The 19,491-nt window shown below is 36.3% G+C and overlaps 1 pseudogene; it reads right to left on the bottom strand.

Annotated features, from left to right (window-relative positions):
- Nucleotides 1–7,777: 7,777 nt before the first annotated feature.
- On the bottom strand, nt 7,778–17,799 carry LOC101110270 (securin-like; annotated as a pseudogene).
- Nucleotides 17,800–19,491: the final 1,692 nt, after the last annotated feature.

Below are 19,491 nucleotides of genomic sequence, written 5' to 3'. Positions count from 1 at the left end.
AGAAAACAAAATCTGTCACTGTTTCCCCTTCTATTTGCCATGAAGTGATGGGACTGGATGCCATGATCTTTGTTTTTTGAATGTTGTGTTTTAAGCCAGCTTTTTCACTCTCCTCTTTCATCAAGAGGCTCTTTAGTTCCTCTTCTCTTTCTGCCATTAGAGTGGTATGATCTGCATATTTGAGTCTGTTGATATTTCTTCTAGCAATTTTAATTCCAGCTTGAGCTTCATCAAACCTGGCATTTTGCTTGATGTACTCTGCATATGAGTTAAATAGAGTGAGAATATACAGCATTGCCATACTCCTTTCCCAATTTTGAACAAGTCTGTTGTTCCATATCCACATCTAATTGTTGTTTCTTGACCTGTATATAGGTTTCTTAGGAGACAGGTAGGTGGTCTGGTACTCACTTTTCTTAATAGTTTTTTTCATTTTTTTGTGATCCACACAGTCAAAGACTTTCCCATAATAAATGAAGCAGAAGTATAAATTTTTCTGGAATTCCTTTGCTTTGTCCATGATCCAATCTATGTTGGCAATGACCTCTGGTTCCACTACGTTTTCTAAATCCTGCTTTTACCTCTGGAAGTTTCCATTTCATGCACTGTTGAAGCCTACCTTGAAGGATTTTGAGCGTAACCTTTCTAAAATGTGAAATGAGCACAATTGTGCAGTAGTTTGAACATTCTTTGGCATTGCCCTTCTTTGGGACTGGAGAGAAAACTGACCCTTTCCTATCTTTTGGTCCTTCCTGAGTTTTCCAAATTTGCTGACATGTTGAGTGAAGCACTATCACAGCATTATCTTTTAGTATTTTAAGTAGCTCAGCTCTAATTCTATCACCCCCACTTCCTTTATTTGTAGTAATGCATTCTAAGGCCCACTTGGCTTTACACACCAGGTTTTCTGGCTCTAGGAGAGTGACTACACCATCGTACTTGAGTCATTAAGAACTTTGTTGTATAGTTCCTCTATGTATGCTTGCCAACATTTCTTAATCTCTTCTGCTTCTATTAGGTCCTTAAATTTTTTATCCTTTATTATTCACAACCTTCCATGATATGTTCTCTTAATCTCTTCAATCTTCTTGAAGAGATCCCTAGTCTTTCCCATTCTATTTTTTTCCCTCTATTTCTTTGACCTATTCATTTAAATAGAGCTTCTCATTTTCCTTGCTATTCTCTGAAACTCTCCATTGTGTTTCTTTCCATTTTCCTTAATTTCCAGTTCTCTTCTTTCTTCAGCTACTTGAAAGCCTCCTCAGACAGCCACTTTGCCTTCTTACATTTATTTTTCTCTAGGATGGTTTTGATCACTGCCTTCTGTACAGTGTTGCTAACTTCCATCCATAGTTCTTCGGGCACTCTGGCTACCAGATATTGTTCCATGAATCTATTTGTCACCTCCACTGAATAATCATAAGGGATTTGATTTAGATTATATGTGAATGGCCTAGTGGTTTTCCCTGCTTTCTTTCAATTTAAAGCTGAATTTTGCAATAATGTACTCATGACATGAGCTATAGTCAGTTCCAGGTCTTATTTGTGCTGACTATATAGAGCTTTCCATCATCATCTGCAAAGAATACAATCAATCTGATTTTGGTATTGACCATTTGATGATGTCCATGTGTAGAGTAGTCTTTTGTTTTGCTGTAAGACATTGTTTACTATAACCAGTGTTTTCTCTTGACAAAACTATGTTAGCCTTTACTCTGCATCATAACCAAACTTACCTGTTACTCCAGGTATCTCTTGTCTTCCTATTTTTGTATTCCAGTCTCCTATAAGGAAAAGGATATCTTGTTCTGATGTTAGTTCTAGAAAGTCTTGCAGGTCTTCATAGAAGCAGTCAACTTCAACATTTTCAGTATCAGTTGTTGGGGCTCAGACTTGGATTTCTGTGATGTTGAATGGTTTGCCTAGAATATGAACCAAGCTCATTCTGCTGTTTTTGAGCTTGCCCCCAAGTACTGAATATTAGAGTACTGACTACGAGGGCTATTCCATTTCTTCAAAGGGATTCTTGCCCACACTAGTAGATATAATGATCATTTGAATTAAACTTTTCCATTCCCTTCCATTTTAGGTCACTGATTCCTGAGATACTGACATTCACTCTTGCCATCTCCTGCTTCACCACTTCCAATTTACTCTGATTCATGGACCTAACATTCTAGGCTTGCAGTATTGTTCTTATAGCATTGAACTTTACTTTCACCACCAGACACATCCACAACCGAACTTCATTTCCACATTGGCACAGTTGCTTCATTCTTTCTGGAAGTATTAGTAATTGCCCTCTGTTCTTCCCCAGTGGCATATTGGACACCTTCCAATGTGAGGTGCTCACTTTCTAGTGTCATATCTTTTTATCCTTTCATAAGTTTCATGGGGTTCTCACGACTAGAATAGACTAATTTGCCATTTGCTCCTCCAGGTAATGAAGGCACTTCAAGTGGGGGAAAAAAAAAAAAAAACCAACCTCTGCAGCAACAGAGAAAAAAAATCCCTATAGATCAATTTAAGAACTGATATCTTTACTCAGCTGTGTGTTTAAATCAATGGACATAATATGCTTTTTCTAGTATTTATGATTCCTTTGATTTTTCTTCTTCAATATCTTATTATTTTCTATCTACAAATTATATACAAGTGTTGTTAGATTTATCCCTCATATTTCATTATCTCTGGAACAATTTTAAATGTTTTTGAATCCTTAATTTCAGTCTTCAATGGTTCATTGTAAATATATAGAAATGCAATTGATTTGTGTGTATTGATCTTGTATCTTATGACCATACTGAATTCACTTATCAGTTCTAGAACATTTCTTGCAGATTCCTTGGAATTTTCAACATATGAATTATGTCATCTGAATATTTCTCCTTTCATCTCCATCAGTTTTCACTTTATAACAGTGTTACTGAGATAAAATGCAATGCCACAAAACTCAGCTGCTTAAGTGTACAATTGAATAATTTTAATATATCTTAGTTGTACAAATAAAATCGTAATCAGTCACAGAAGACATTCATCACCCTAAAAGAAAATCAGTTCTTATTAGAGATCATGCCACCCAGTCCTCCCTGAACCTCTAATATATTTTTATGTCTCCCTAGCTTTGTATTTTAGAAATTTTATACAAATGGAATTGTTCAAGATATGGTCTTTTATGACTGGCTTTATTTAATTAGCATAATGTTTCAAAGTTCACCTGTTTTAAAGTAGGTAACCATTCATTCTTTTATGATTTATAATTACATGGCTTTCCTATGTTATAATTATGCCTTCACTAGATGTTAAATATCTGAATATATCCACATTTTTGCTATTATGAATAATGCTTCTATGGACAATTAGATACATGGTTTTCTGTATGCCTATATCTTAAGTCTTGTATGTATACTTAGAAGTGGGATCCTTGAGTCATTTGATAATTCCATATCAATATTTTATGAAGTTTACAAACCATTTTTACAAAGTGTTGATAATATTTTACATTCTCACCAGAAGTGTAAGAGATTTCTTATTTTTCCACATACACACCAACACTAGTTATTTTTTCATTTTGATTATGTTAGTTAGTGTGAAGTGGAATCACATTATGGATTTTATTAGCATTTCCTTCATAGATAATTATCTTCTGTAGCTTTTCACGGGTAGACTGGCCATTTTTATATTGCCTTTTTATTGTTTTTACAAGTCAATTGCGAGGTACTTGACATTTTATTGCATACATTTGTTATTTTAAGTATAATTGACATATTATATTATGTAAGTTTAAAATATACATTGTAATGATTTAATGCATGTATATATTGCTTATTATTTACCACAATAAGGTCAGTTAATACATCTTACATCTCACAAATTACCATTTTTTTCTTTATTGTTGGTGTAGTGAGAACCTTTGCAATCTAGTTCCATAAGAATATTCAAGTGTACAATATAGGACTGTGAACTATAGTCACCATTCTATACATTCAATCTCTGAATTTTCTTATCACTAGAAGTTTGCATCTTTTGAGAAATATGTCCTTTACATTCCCAATTCCCCAGTCACAGTCCCTAGTAAACACTATATAATCTCTGCCTTTATGGATTCTACATATGCATGAAATCATTTATTATTTGTCTTTGTTTCATTTCACTTAGCATATTGACCACAGTTTTCTTTTTTCTTTTAAGTTATAACATTCCATTGTGTGTGTGTGTACAGCATTTTTTAAACCATTTATTTGTCCATGCATGCCTAAGTGTTTTTTTTTTTCCATACCTTGGCTACCATAACTAATACTTCAGTGAATATGAGGGTGCGCATCTCACTTCAAGATAGTGATTTCATTTCCTTTGTATTTATAAACAGATGTGGAAATACTGCTAATTCAATTTTCACTTTTTCGAGCAAACGGCATGCCATTTTCCATAGAGGCCAGACCATTTTATATTCTCACAAAAAATGCAAAAAGGCTCAGTTTGCTCCACGTCCCTGCTACTACTTATTAGCTCTTGTCTTTTTGATAATAACTGGTCTAACAGGTTTGAGGAGATATTGTGATTTGGAGTCACTTCTCCCTGATGATTGGCAATGTTGAGCACATTTTCATTTACTTCCTGGTCATTTGTAGGTTTTCTTTGGAGGAGTATCATTTTAGGTCCTTTGTTCATTTTAAAAAATCAAATTATTTACTGTTTTTTTTTTTGAAATTGAGTTTCATGTGTTCCTCATATACTTTTGATATTAACTCCTTATCAGATATATGATTTGTAAATATTTTCTCTCACTCTTTTGTTGATGGTTTCCTTTGCTGTGCAGATTTTTTATTTTTTCAGTTTGATAGAGTTCCACTTATCTATTTTCATTTGCACTGCATTTAGTTTTGGTGTCCATTTGAAACAAAAAATCATCACTAAGACTGATATGAAGGAACTTGTTGCCAACATTTTTCTTTTTCTGGGAGCATTATAGGTTCAGCTCTTACATTCAAGTTTTTCATCTAATTTAGTTAATTCTTTTTATTATTATTATTATTAATTAGTTAGTTTTTATGTGTGGTGTTAGATAGTAGTCCAGTTTCTTTTTTTGTTTTTATATGACTGCTCAGTTTTTCCAAGATAACTTATTTAAGGGAGTGTCCGTTCCCCATTGTGTATTCTTGGGTCCTTTGTTACAAGTTAATTGACCATATATGAATGGGTTTATTTCTGGGCTCTCTATTCTGTTCCATTGATCTATGTGTCTGTTTTTATGGCAATACCATACCATTTTTGATTACTGTGTAACTTTGTAATATACTTTGAAATCAGAGAGTATGATGCCTCCAGCTTTATTTTCCTTTTTCAAGACTGAATTGGTTATTTGTTTTGTTGTCTCTCTCTCTCTTTCTCCCTCTCTTTTTTTTGTTGTTCCATGCACATTTTAGGACTGTGTTCTATATTTGTGAAAATTGACATTTGAATATTGATATTAACTGCATTGAATCTGCATATTGCTTTGAGTAGTATAGACATTTACCAATATTAATTCTTCCAATCCATGAACACAGAATATATTTGCTTTGTTTGAATATATGCATTTATTTGTTTCTTCTTCAATTTGTTTTGTTAGTATCTTATAGATTTCAATGTTACAGAACTTTCACCTCCTTGGTTAAATGTATTTATTCTTATGTTTTTTTATGCAATTATAATTTAGTTTCTCTTAATTTCTCTTTCTAATATTTTGTAATTAGTGCATAGGAGTGCACCAGACTTTTATATATTGATTTAGTTTCACGCAAATTTTGAATTATTTTGTTAGTTCTAGTAGGTTTTTTCTTGTTTGTTTTTTTTTGTGAGTCCTTGGGGGTTTCTATATATAATGTTATGTCAACTGCAAATAGCAAAAAATTTACTTCTTCCTTTTTTACATTCGCCATTTCTAATAATTTGTTCCAGTGTATTCAAGTTACTGTCTGATTTAATTTCTTTATCCCAATACAGTTTAATACAGCTTCTCTTTCTTGCTATTGCCTAACATAATTCTGTGTTAAAGGACCAACAATACCACTACAGCATAATGTCTGATAAAATTCATTAACAAATCAATTAAAAGAATAGGGAGTGAGTATGCATTTATACTGTATTTAGCAATTATATAATAGCCATTATCATGCTTTTAATTTTTTCTTGTAAATTCACATTATTGTCTGGGTTCTTATGCCTTTATTCTGAAAACAATTCCTTTAGAATTTCAAGTTAGTTTTTTAAGCGAAAAATTCTCTGAATTTTGTTTATATGAGAATATTTCATTTTATAATTTCTTTATATTATAATCTGAAATAAAATTTTGCTGGATATAAAATTCTTGTTGACAATGTTTCAGCATTTTGAACATGTCATACTGACAGTGTGCCATATGTCATACTGTCATACAATGGCTTCCATTGTTTGTGATAATTCTTCATTGTTAATATTACTGGTGTTGCCATACGGGCGATGTCATTTTTCTCTTGCTTTGACTTGTGTCTGTCACTGGCTGTCAAAATCTTTACTATGGCAAGCCTGATGTGGATATTTTTGTATTTGTACTATTTGCATTTTATTGGTAGGTTAATGTTTTCCATTAAATGTTGGAATTTTCATTTCTTATTTCTTCAATATATTTATTTTATTCTGTTAATCCTATTGCATACATTGTGATGTTGTTAGTGATGTAATATTTTTATCTTAGACTCTGTTCTTTTGTCTTTATTTTCTATCATATCATTCTTATTATATTACAATCATTATGAATCTATTTTCAGTGAATTAGTTTTGGGTACATATTTTCAACTCTAGAAATTCAGCTTTTTAAAAAAAAAATTCTGTCTTTATTGCTATTCTTTCTTTGGTAGGACATTGCTATTATCTTTCTTTTGATGTTTTTAAAGCATAGCTTCTCTTAGTTCTTTGAAGATATTTAAAACAGCTGCTTTGAAACTCTGCTTGTTCAGTAAAACAGTTGGAGCCCAAAATATTTTCTGTTTACCCCTCCTCTAGGTCATGTTTTTTTTTCTTTGTCTGTATGTTTTTGTTGTTTTTAAAAGTAAGATAGTTTATAACATAGCAAATCCACATACTGTTTAACAGAGCTTCTTGTAGTTTTTACTCATTTATGACTTCATTGGGCTATTAGAGTGAGATATACTCCACCCTGATGCTAGGAAAGATTGAAGGCAAGAGGAGAAGGGGACAGCAGAGGATTAGGTGGTTGGATGGCATCACTGACTCGAAGAACATGAATTTGAGCAAGCTCTGAGGGTTGGTGATGGACAGGGCAGCCTGGTTTGCTGCAGTCTATGGGGTTACAAAGAGTCAAACATGACTGGGCGACTGAACTGAACTAATAGTCCACTCACACAAGTTGAAGTCTAATGCTATTGCACAGAAGGTATGGCCTTTAACATTTTCACAATCATTCTTGAATGACATTGGTTTTAGCAGGACACTCTCAGACTGTTTCATTGTCTGATCTCTGTATTAATATGTCTTTGTTGTATCATAACAATTACACGGCTCCAGTAATTGCTGGCTGAATTCATTATTGTTTTAACAAACCCTGGGGACAATTTGCTCAAACGTCTGCTCAAATTACATTCAGAGTTTTTTTTCAGAATTTCTATGATTCATCTCTGTAATTTGCTCCAAACTCTGGGTTGGAGTGTGGCGGGGGTGGGGTGGGGTGGGGTGGGGGGTGGGGGGAGCTTTTCTTAGCTGTGCATTTCTCTGATTCTCTCTAGTAAAATTGTTGGCCTACAATTTGTAAATTGTAAACTTTTTTTATTTTTGTTTTTCTGGAAGTGTCTGTTAAACAAAGAGTTGCTTTGTTAATATACATGATTAATACAAACTATGAAGTGCTAAGAAATGTTAATACCTAAGTCATAGCAAGCAGGTGGCAATTCAACATCCAGGGTCAATAGAAAACTTGAGGGGGCTGCAACAGATTAGACTCCCATGGTGGAGGACACATTTTCAGAGGTGAAGTGGGTGCAGGTGTAACAGCTTTTCAAGTTCCCTCTCATCACAGAGGATCATCAGCAGCACTCCATTCAAGGAAAAGTGTGCTATCTGGCGCTCTTCAGGCAGGGCAAAATTCAAAATCTAGTGGATTGAAGGGGAAGGATTTTTCTATTTCCGGATAAGTGTTGACTGTAGTAGGCACTGAGCTTTTTGCTTTAATGACCTTCCCAGTCATGTTTTTGGTAGAGAAGGTTGTGTTTCTATCTGAGTGGTTCACTAGTCTTTCTTGACTTTTCTGAGGTTGATAGTTTCAAGCGCCTTTCTGGCAGCTCTGGGTAAGGTGGGTGGAGCATCAACATTTTACCAACATGTGTTGTTGAAACCTAAGATCTCCCTTCTAAAGTTTTACAGAAGGCTCAGACCCCAGCTTCACTCTGTAAATTGTAAGTAGAGTTACCAGTTGCTTACAGTTCACATCTTTATCATTTTTAAGAGTGTTCTTTAACCTTAATTTCCTCACATTCTGTTTCAAATAAAGTCAGGTTTTTTTGTGGGTGATTTTGGAGCTATATCTATTCTTATGGCCTCCTTTTCCTCTTGTGACAAACATCAGGTTACTATCTGGAACTGGGAGTAGGGACAGTAACTCACCTTTCTTGGGGTGACACTAGGCTGATGATACAGTCTCCAGTGCAGAGATCTCAACCTTTTTTGGCACTAGGGATTGATTTAATGGAAGATAATTTTTCTGTATCAGGGGTGGGAGGATAATTTGGAGATGACTAAGTGCATTACATGTAATTTGCACTTTATTTCTAATCTAATATCACTGATGATCTGACAGGAGGTACTGGCCCATGGCCTGGAGGTTGGGGACCCCTGCTCTAGTGTTCTTGATTTTTTTTTTTCACCTTGCCTGAAAGTCTAACTTGCAGGTAAATTGGGCCAATGCTGAACAAAACCCCAGTATTTTCAGCTTGTCTAGACTAGATTTGATTCTCTGTTCTCTGAGTGGGTTGCTATGGAATTCAGTGGTTTTATTCAATATATCAGGTAATAAATATTTTATAATGTACAACTTAAGTTATATAGTAATTTAACCCAGGGTTTAGTTTAGTTTGGTCAAGAGTTTAGTCTCTGCCAGTAGTAAACAAACCTACTTTTCATTTAAAGAATGTTTTTCTTGCCAAATATGACATGCATATACTTCTAAGTCCAGTAGGATTTAATGGAGCTTCTTCTAATAGCACTGGAATAATAGGCTGAATACAAATACAGTGGTAGGATAACTTATACTGCAACCCAGGCATTGTGTAAGTCAAATTAATATCTATCCCATTATCAATATTATTTATTTAGACACTTTTACAATACTATTAAGCTCTGAACTTTAAATGTGTTTACCATAATCTCTATAGATGACTGTCCCTTGTACCTAGATATATTCTACACACTTTGCATAATATAAATTTTCCCACAGTTCTCTGTATTATTTGCACTTTTCCTAGACTTCAACTATTAAACATGTCTTATTTTTTACAGTTAAAAAATTTTGTTGTTGTTTAGCCACTAATTAGTGTCCAACTCTTTGCGAACCCATGGACACAGGCCAGGCTTTCCCGTCCTTCACCATCTCCTGGGGCTTGTTCAAACTCATGTCCATTGAGCCCGTGATGCCATTCCACCATCTCATTCCCTGTCATCCCCTTCTCCTGATTTCTAACTTTCCCAGCATTAGGGTCTTTTCCAGTGAGTCAGCTCTTCACGTCAAGTGGCCAAAGTGTTGGGGCTTCAGCTTCAGAGTCAGTCCTTGCAAAGAATAATCAGGCCTAATTTCCTTTAGGATTAACTGGTTTGGTCTCCTTGCAGTCCAAGGGACTCTCAAGAATCTTCTCCAACATCACAGTTCAAAAGCATCAATTCTTTGGTGATCAGCCTTCTTTATGGTGCAATTCACACATCCATGTGTGACTACTGGAAAAACCATAGCGTTGACTATAAGGACCTTTGTAAGCAAAGTAGTGTCTCTGGTTTTTAATACTCTGTCTAGTTTGGTAAAGCTTTTCTTCCAAGGAGCAAGCATCTTTTAATTTCATGGCTACAGTCATTATCTGCAGCAATTTTGAAGTCCGAGAAAATAAAGTTTGTCACCGTGTCCATTGTTTCCCCGTCTATATGTCATGAAGTGATAGAACCAAATGGCATGATTTTAATTTTTTGAAGGTTGACTTTTAAGCAAGCTTTTCAATCTTCTCTTTCACCTTCATCAAGAGGCTCTTTAGTTCCTCTTTGCTTTCTGCCATGAAGGTAATGTTATCTGCATCAGTTCAGTTCAGTTCAGTCGCTCAGTCATGTCTGACTCTTTGCAACCCCATGAATTGCAGCACATCAGGCCTCCCTGTCCATCACCAACTCTCAGAGTTCCCCAAACTCATGTCCATCGAGTCAGTGATGCCATCCAGCCATCTCATCCTCTGTCGTCCCCTTCTACTGCCCTCAATCCTTCCCAGCATCAGGGGCTTTTCCAATGAGTCAACTCTTCGCATGAGGTGGCCAAAGTATAGGAGTTATAGCTTTAGCATCAGTTCTTCCAATGAACACCCAGGACTGATCTCCTTTAGAATGGACTGGTTGGATCTCCTTGCAGTCCAAAGGACTCTCAAGAGTCTTCTCCAACACCATAGTTCAAAAGCACCAATTCTTGGGCGCTCAGCTTTCTTCACAGTCTAACTTTCACATCCATACATGACCACTGGAAAAACCATAGTCTTGACTAAAAGAAACTTTGTTGGCAAAGTGATGTCTCTACTTTTGAATATATTATCAAGGTTGGTCATAACTTTCCTTCCAAGGAGTAAGCGTCTTTTAATTTCATGGCTGCAATCACCATCTGCAGTGATTTTGGAGCCCCCCAAAATAAAGTCTGACACTGTTTCCACTGTTTCCCCACCTATTTCCCATGAAGTGTTGGGACCAGATGCCATGATCTTAGTTATCTTAATGTTGAGCTTGAAGCCAACGTTTTCACTCTCCTCTTCCACTTTCATCAAGAGGCTTTTAGTTCCTCTTCTCTTTCTACCGTGTCATCTGCATATCTGAGGTTACTGAGATTTCTCCCAGCAATCTTGATTCCAGCTTGTGCTTTCTCCAGCCCAGCATTTCTCATGATGTGCTCTGCATATAAATTAAATAAGCAGGGTGACAACATACAGCCATGACATACTACTCCTTTTCCTATTTGGAACCAGTCTGTTGTTCCATGTCCAGTTCTAACTGTTGCTTCAGACCTGCAGATAGGTTTCTCAAGAGGCAGATGAGGTAGTCTGAATTTTCAGACTTTCAGAATTTTCCACAGTTTATAGTGATCCACACAGTCAAAGGCTTTGGCTTAGTCAAGAAAGCAGAAGTAGTTTTTTTTCTGGAACTCTCTTGCTTTTTCCATGATCCAGCAGATGTTGGCAAATTGATCTTTGGTTCCTCTGCCTTTTCTAAAACCAGCTTGAACATCTGGCAGTTCATGATTCACGTATTGCTAAAGCCTGCCTTGGAGAATTTTGAGCATTACCTTACTAGCATGTGAGATGAGTGCAATTGTGCAGTAGTTTCAGCATTCTTTGGCATTGTCTTTCTTTGGAATTGGAATGAAAACTTTTTTCCCAGTTTGCTGGCATATTGAGTGCAGCACTTTCACAGCATCATCTTTCAGGATTTGAAATAGCTCCACTGGAATTCCATCACCTCCACCATCTTTGTTCGTAGTGATGCTTTCTAAGGCCTACTTGACTTCACATTCCAGGATGTCTGGCTCTAAGTGAATGATCACACCATCATTTTATCTGGGTCATGAATCTCTTTTTTATACATTTCTTCTGTGTATTTTTGCCACCTTTTCTTAATATCTTCTGCTTCTGTTAGGTCCATACCATTTCTGTCCTTTATCAAGCCCAACTTTACATGAAATGTTCCCTTGCTATCTCTAATTTTCTTGAAGAGATCTCTAGTCTTTCCCATTCTGTTGTTTTCCTCTATTTCTTTGCATTGATCACTGAGGAAGGCTTTCTTATCTATCCTTGCTATTCTTTGGAACTCTGCATTCAGATGCTTATATCTTTCCTTTTCTCCTTTGTTTTTCGCTTCTCTTCTTTTCACAGCTATTTGTAAGGCCTCCACAAACAGCCATTTTGCTTTTTGCATTTCTTTTCCATGGGGATGGTCTTGATCCCTGTCTCCTGTATAATGTCACCAAGTATAATGTCAGTCCATAGTTCATCAGGCACTCTGTCTATCAGATCTAGTCCCTTAAATCTATTTCTCACTTCCACTGTATAATCATAAAGAATTTGATCTAGTGGTTTTCCCCACTTTCTTCAATTTAAGTCTGAATTTGGCAATAAGGAGTTCATGATCTGAGCCACAGTCAGCTCCCAATCATGTTTTTGCTGACCGTATAGAGTTTCTCCATCTTTGGCTGCAAAGAATATAATCAATCTGATTTTGGTGTTGACCATCTGGTGATGTCCATGTATAGTCTTCCCTTGTGTTGTTGGAAGAGGGTATTTGCTATTACCAGTGCATTCTCTTGGCAAAACTCTATTAGCTCTTGCCCTGCTTCATCCCGTATTCCAAGGCCAAATTTGCCTGTTGCCCCAGGTGTTTATTGACTTCCTACTTTGCATTCCAGTCCCCTATAATGAAAAGGACATCTTTTTGGGTGTTAGTTCTAAAAGGTCTTGTAGGTCTTCATAGAACCGTTCAACTTCAGCTTCTTCAGCATTACTGCTTGGGGTATAGAATTGGATTACTGTGATATTGAATGGTTTGCCTTGGAAATGAACAGAGATCATTCTGTCGTTTTGAGACTGCATCCAAGTACTGCATTTCACACTCTTTTGTTGACCATGATGGCTACTCCATTTCTTCTAAAGGATTCCTGCCCACAGTAGTAGATATAATGGTCATCTGAGTTAAATTCACCTATTCCAGTCCATTTTAGTTCTCTGATTCCTAGAATGTTGACGTTCACTCTTGCCATCTCCTGTTTGACCACTTCCAATTTGTCTTGATACATGGACCTAACATTCCAGGTTCCTATGCAATATTGCTCTTTACAGCATTGGACCTTCCTTCTATCACCAATCACATCCACAGCTGGGTATTGTTTTTGCTTTGGCTCCATCCCTTCATTCTTTCTGGAGTTATTTCTCCACTGATCTCCAGTAGCATATTGGGCACCTACCGACCTGGGGAGTTCCTCTTTCAGTATCCTATCATTTTACCTTTTCATACTGTTCATGGGGTTCTCAAGGCAAGAATACTGAAGTGGTTTGCCATTCCCTTCTCCAGTGGACCACATTCTGTCAGATCTCTCCACCATGACCCGTCCATCTTGGGTGGCCCCATATGGCATGGCTTAGTTTCATTGAGTTAGACACGGCTGTGCTCCTTGTGATTAGATTGACTAGTTTTCCTTGATTATGGTTTGTGTATCTGCCCTTTGATGTCTCCTGCAACACCTACAGTCTTACTTGGATTTCTCTTTCTCGTTTTTTTTTCCCCCCTAGAAGTTTGCATATCTCTAGTTCATTTAGTTATTGTCTGCATATCTGTTGTTATTGATATTTCTCCTGGCATCTTGATTCCAGCTTGTGATTCATCCAACCCAGCATTTTACATGTTGTATTCTGCATGTAAGTTAAATAAACAGGGTGACAATATACAGCCTTGACACACTCCTTTCCCAATTTTGAAACAGTCTGTTATTCCATGATCGGTTCCAACGTTGCTTTTTGACATAATAACAATAGACCTCACGGGGGAAAAAAATCCCAGGAAAGTCTAAATGGGTAAATATGTTAAAAAACAAAAATTGAACTTAGACATTTTTTAAAGAATTCAAAAATGGAATTTCAAAGTAACATACCTAAGTATTTAAAGTATAACTAGTACATGTATTTATTCTTACAATTTTCTTTGAAGATTACAACTTTTTTGGATGGTAGTATTCAGTCGAAATAATTATAACTGACATTAGCAAAATTCAAAACTAAGGTAACAATAAAAGAAGCTGAATATAGTTGAATTACATAGTGAAAATTTTTATGCACAATACATACGAGTAAGATAAATCAATGGCAAGTTATTTCATGTTGGATGTTGCAGTAAGCATAAATTTACCACACTCTTAAGATAGGGATCAAACCCAGGTCTCCTGCATTCCAGGCAGACACTTTAATGTCTGAGCCACCAGGGAAGTCCCTAAGATAAATATTAATAAAGTTGTAGATACTCTGAATGATAAATGGTACACTTTTTATTTGATGAGTTAATCTTAAAACTTAAACATAAATATCTCCAAATATACTAATATTTTTCTGAAATACTATATATGCAACATGTTTTATTTATTTCATATAAACATGCTCTTTGTGTCATGGGTAATAAAAAAAGGACCAACCGCCTCTATAACTAAATAAATAAATGCATAATAATTTAGATTTTAATTATATATGAAAAGGATCATTCTTTAACATAGCAAACATCTTGTTTACATAAGCATTTACATTTAATTTGAGATGGAAAATACTTTAAAAGCATCATCTATCCAAATGTTCATTATGTCTATTAACTCTAATACTTTAGAGAGTTAGAGGATATTAAATAGAAAACACCTGCCTGAATAATGCTACTTTCAATTATCACAGTTTAATAACATTCAAGGAATACATTTTTGCCATAATGATTTGAGATTATCAGAAAGTTCAACATATGCTCCAAAAACTACTTTGAGTCCAATTAAAATAGTAATCCAATCATCTCCCATATGTTTATTTACTGCCTAATATGTGCTTACTGCATACAAATCCTTTTTTGTTTTCAGTATTGATAAAACAGACAAATATTCCTGTTCTTGTTTGATTGCATAGTATGTATGTTTTGGATATGGTTAGTTCAGTCGCTCAGTCGTGTCTGACTCTTTGCGACCCCATGAGTTGCAGCACGCCAGGCCTCCCTGTCCATCAACAACTCCCGGAGTTCACTCAGACTCAAGTCCATAGAGTCCGTTATGCCATCCAGCCATCTCATCCTCTGTCGTCCCCTTCTCCTCCTGCCCCCAATCCCTCCCAGCAGCAGAGTCTTTTCCAATGAGTCAACTCTTCGCATGATGTGGCCAAAGTACTGGAGTTTCAGCTTTAGCATCATTCCTTCCAAAGAAATACCAGGGTTGATCTCCTTCAGAATGAACTGGTTGGATCTCCTTGCAGTCCAAGGGAATCTCAAGAGTCTTCTCCAACGCCACAGTTCAAAAGCATCAATTCTTCGGCTCTCAGCCTTCTTCACAGTCCAACTCTCACATCCATACATGACCACTGGAAAAACCATAGCCCTGACTAGATGGACCTTTATTGGCAAAGTAATGTCTCTGCTTTTCAACATGCTGTCTAGGTTGGGCATAACTTTTCTTCCAAGGAGTAAGCATCTTTTAATTTCATGGCTGCAGTCACCATCTGCAGTGATTTTGGACCCTCCAAAAATAAAGTTTGACACTGTTTCCACTGTTTCCCCATCTATTTCCCATGAAATGATGGGACCAGATGTCATGATCTTTGTTTTCTGAATGTTGAGCTTTAAGCCAACTTTTTTACTCTCCACTTTCACTTTCATGAAGAGGCTTTTGAGTTCCTCTTCACTTTCTGCCATAAGGATAGTGTTATATAGATAATAAACAGAAAATAAATTATGTTGCATGTTAGATATTGATTCAATTATGGCAATAAATATCAGCAAATATGATAGGCATATTCTGGAAGATTATTTCAAATTTTAAATAGGGTAGTCAGAAAAATCTCACTGGTAAGCAGATATGTGAAGAAAGTAAAGAGACAATTTATAAGAATGAATGGGGAAAAGTGCTCCAGGTAAAAGGGCCAGCAAGTGTAAAGATTCAAGACTAGGGATAATATTTTAAAGGAAAAGAAGAGCTGATATGACTGGAGATGAATGGAATGGAAGTGCTCATGTGATGATCACAGGATCAGAAAGTTAATGGTATGCTACATCGTGCAGTTTAATGTAGACAATTTAAGAAAATCCTAGAATCTAAAAGAACAGAGAACTACCATTTCCTACCCACTGCCCTGCTCACAAAGCTGGAGGGTCACTCTGAGAGTAGGAAGGGACTATTTCTAATACCAGTCTCAGATATATGACTCAGATTATTTTACAAATCACTAGGGTAGGGGAAAGAAGATCATAAGAACAGAGAGCAACAGACCTGTTCTCTTAAATTCTGACTTTTCTACAGCAGAGTTTAAAGGGACTTAAACTTGAAGGCTCTTTTTAAAACAATAGATTTTAGAGGTAATCAAATGAGAGGAAGTGGGTAGTTCACATGGGTACAGAGCTAAATCACAGGCCAGCTAATTATTCAGAGATAACCAGGGAAACTGACACTAAGGAAAACCAGATCATAAAAGATCCTAAGACAGAACTCAAAAGCAACAAAGGAAAAATATTAAATTAATATTGAATTGTTTAATTAAAAATTATGTTGCCCTAAAGCAACAAATGCAAAAATAAATTTTCATACAGTGAAAAGATCATGAAAAGAATTTAAATGTAACCTTTGAAAATAGTCACCCAATTCAAAAATAAGCAGTAAAGTAAAAGAAGGGAATAGAAAAGAAATGGGGAAGCAGTGGAAACAGTGACTGACTTTATTTTCCTGGGCTCCAAAATCACTGCAGATGGTGATTGGAGCCATGAAATTAAAAGACGCTTACTCCTTGGACACAAAGTTATGAACAACCTAGACAGCATATTAAAAAGCAGAGACATTACTTTGCCAAACAAGGTCCAACTAGTCAAGGCTATAGTTTTCCCAGTGGTCATGTATGGATGTGAGAGTTGGACTATAAAGAAAGTGCCCAAGAATTGATGCTTTTGAACTGTGGTGTTGGAGAAGACTCCTGAGAGTCCTTTGGACTGCAAGGTGATCCAACCAGTCCATCCTAAAGGAGATCAGTCCTGGGTGTTCACTGGAAGGACTGATGTTGAAGCTGAAACTCCAATACTTTTGCCACCTGATGTGAAGAGCTGACTCATTGGAAAAGACCCTGATGCTGGGAAAGATTGGGAGCAAGAGGAGAAGGAGACAACAGGGGATGAGATGGCTGGATGGCATCACCGACTCGGTGGACATGGGTTTGGGTGAACTCCGGGAGTTGGTGATGGACAGGGAGGCCTGGTGTGCTGTGGTTCATGGGGTCACAGAGAGTCGGACACGACTGAGCGACTGAACTGAACTGAACTGCACTGAGACCTATTTAAAAATAAATAAATAAGAGGAAGATGTAATTCTAAGGATAATAATATTACATTCAGTGTGAATGAATCAAATAATCCAATCATAGTGCAGATGTATTCAGACAGGAAGGGAAAAGATCCAAATACACATTGTTAAAAGGAACATATTTCAAACTGAAAGATACAAATATAAAATAAAAGGGTGGAAAATATATGCAAAAGCATTAAGAAGGTGGCTGGAGACAAATGAGATTTTACTACTATCAAAAAAAAAAAAAAAGAAAAGAAAAGATAGTTTAGTTTAAAAAAAAAAAGAAAGAAAAGATGAAACTTCCTACAATGTCCCTGTAAGTGGAATTCAGTTCTTCTTTACATGGTTTCCTGACCAGGTTTACCAGATTTCTGCCCTCTTCCCCAGCAGCAGAGCGTTCTTCCTCTGTCGTTTATCTACCTGTGTCTTGAGACTGAGTGCTTGCTACCCTACATCAGCGTCAGAGGGTCTGCTCTCATGCCTCTTGTGAACAATGAGTTCTTGCCTGTTCCTGGGGGCGAGAAAGATGGCTGCCCTTCCTCTAGGGGCTTACCATTTGGCTTCCTAGGTGAGAAGAGTCTCAGCAAGGGCACAGGGATAGCTCCCCACAGCAGCTGGTCACCTGACTCACAGCACCTCCAGGGAAGCTGCCTCCAGTCTCCTGCCTGCCTCTGATCTTATATGCCATCAGAAAGGATACTGAGTGTATGAACGCCTCCCGTGCTTGTGCTCCTAGCCCCAGCCCTTCCAAACTCATAAATTAGCCCCTACAAGCCTTTAAAAAGTTGCTAAACTTTTTGCTGATTTACTATTGCCTGCCTTTATGTAGACTACCAGGATTAAATAATTCCTTGCTCCTCATTAGAAATGAGTTTACCTGTTGAACTTGCAAACCTAGCTCTACAGTATGCACAGGCAAAATTATGATTTTGACAGTTTTCCAACTTTTTCTCTTTATTAGAGTGGGAGGGGCTTTCTTTGAAAATTTCTTTTTTCTAACAAATGCCAGTAGCTTCATTATTTTTGAATTATGTTGCCTCATTTTCATCTTATAGACAGAATCCATAGATTCTGAACCGTTCAATTTGATTCCTTTTTTAAAGTCCTGTTTGTGAATACTTGTATATGTTTGCTAATTTTCTTATTTACATATTTATAGCTGATTTATTTGAAAATTTTATTTCTCAATTTATTTCCAATGAATTGAGAATGTTTTCTATATTATTTTTCTTTGTTAAATTTGAGTCTGTAATTGGTTTTAAAAAGTACTACTAATTTTTAAGAAATATCAAAGAAGTGATTTTTGGAGATATATGACTGTGAAAGTGAAAAGTAAAAATGTTAGTTGCTCAGTCATGTCTGAAGCTTTGCAACCCAAGGACTGTAGCCTGCCAGACTTCTCTGTCCATGGGACTTCCCAAGCAAGAATACTGGAGTGGGTTGCCATTTCCTTCTCCAGGGGATCTTCCTGACCCAGGAATAGAACCTAGGTCTCCTGCATTGTAGGCAGATTCTTTACCATCTGAGCTACTAGGGAAGCCATTGTATATGGAGAGAAAACAGCTTTTTTGTGTGTATGTGAATATATATTTATATGCATGTGTGCATGCATATTTATTCATTAAATGTTCAGTTCAGCGTCTGATTCTTTGTGACCCCATGGATTGCAGTACGCCAGCCTTTCATGATTATCATGGGACTTTTCACTTGGACTTTGTAAACTGAAGAATTTAGCTCAAGGTATAAAAGAACAGTGTAGTTTTTCATGGAACTGCAAAAAGAATTTATACATGTGAATAAGAGGAACAGATTTAACATTGAAGTAGCAGTATATTCTTTCAACTTTGAGACAATTCTGAATCTTCTTTTAAAAGTGGCAAAATGCACATGCAGAGACAGTCTTCAAGACATTTATCAGAACAACATATTTTATTTTTCAGTCTGTTCTTTCTTAGTTTCAGCCAAATTATGCTATGTGCAAAATTTAATTATGAACTTGAACACAAGTCCCAAAACATTGACAATTTTATCATCACTGAACTCTTGTGTAAAAGAAAAATGGTGAAAACTTTTCTAATTCACCAACTGTTAGCTGCACATTACTGTGAGATAGCTGTGTAGCACTCATTATATTCCACAGAGGCAGGGACATTTTGTTGATGAATATTACT

The sequence above is a fragment of the Ovis aries genome, chromosome 17, assembly GCF_016772045.2.
Source record: "Ovis aries strain OAR_USU_Benz2616 breed Rambouillet chromosome 17, ARS-UI_Ramb_v3.0, whole genome shotgun sequence".
Taxonomy (NCBI): Eukaryota; Metazoa; Chordata; class Mammalia; order Artiodactyla; family Bovidae; genus Ovis; species Ovis aries.
The sequence above is the reverse complement of the archived record's forward strand: the minus strand, read 5'-3'. Positions and strand labels throughout refer to the sequence as shown.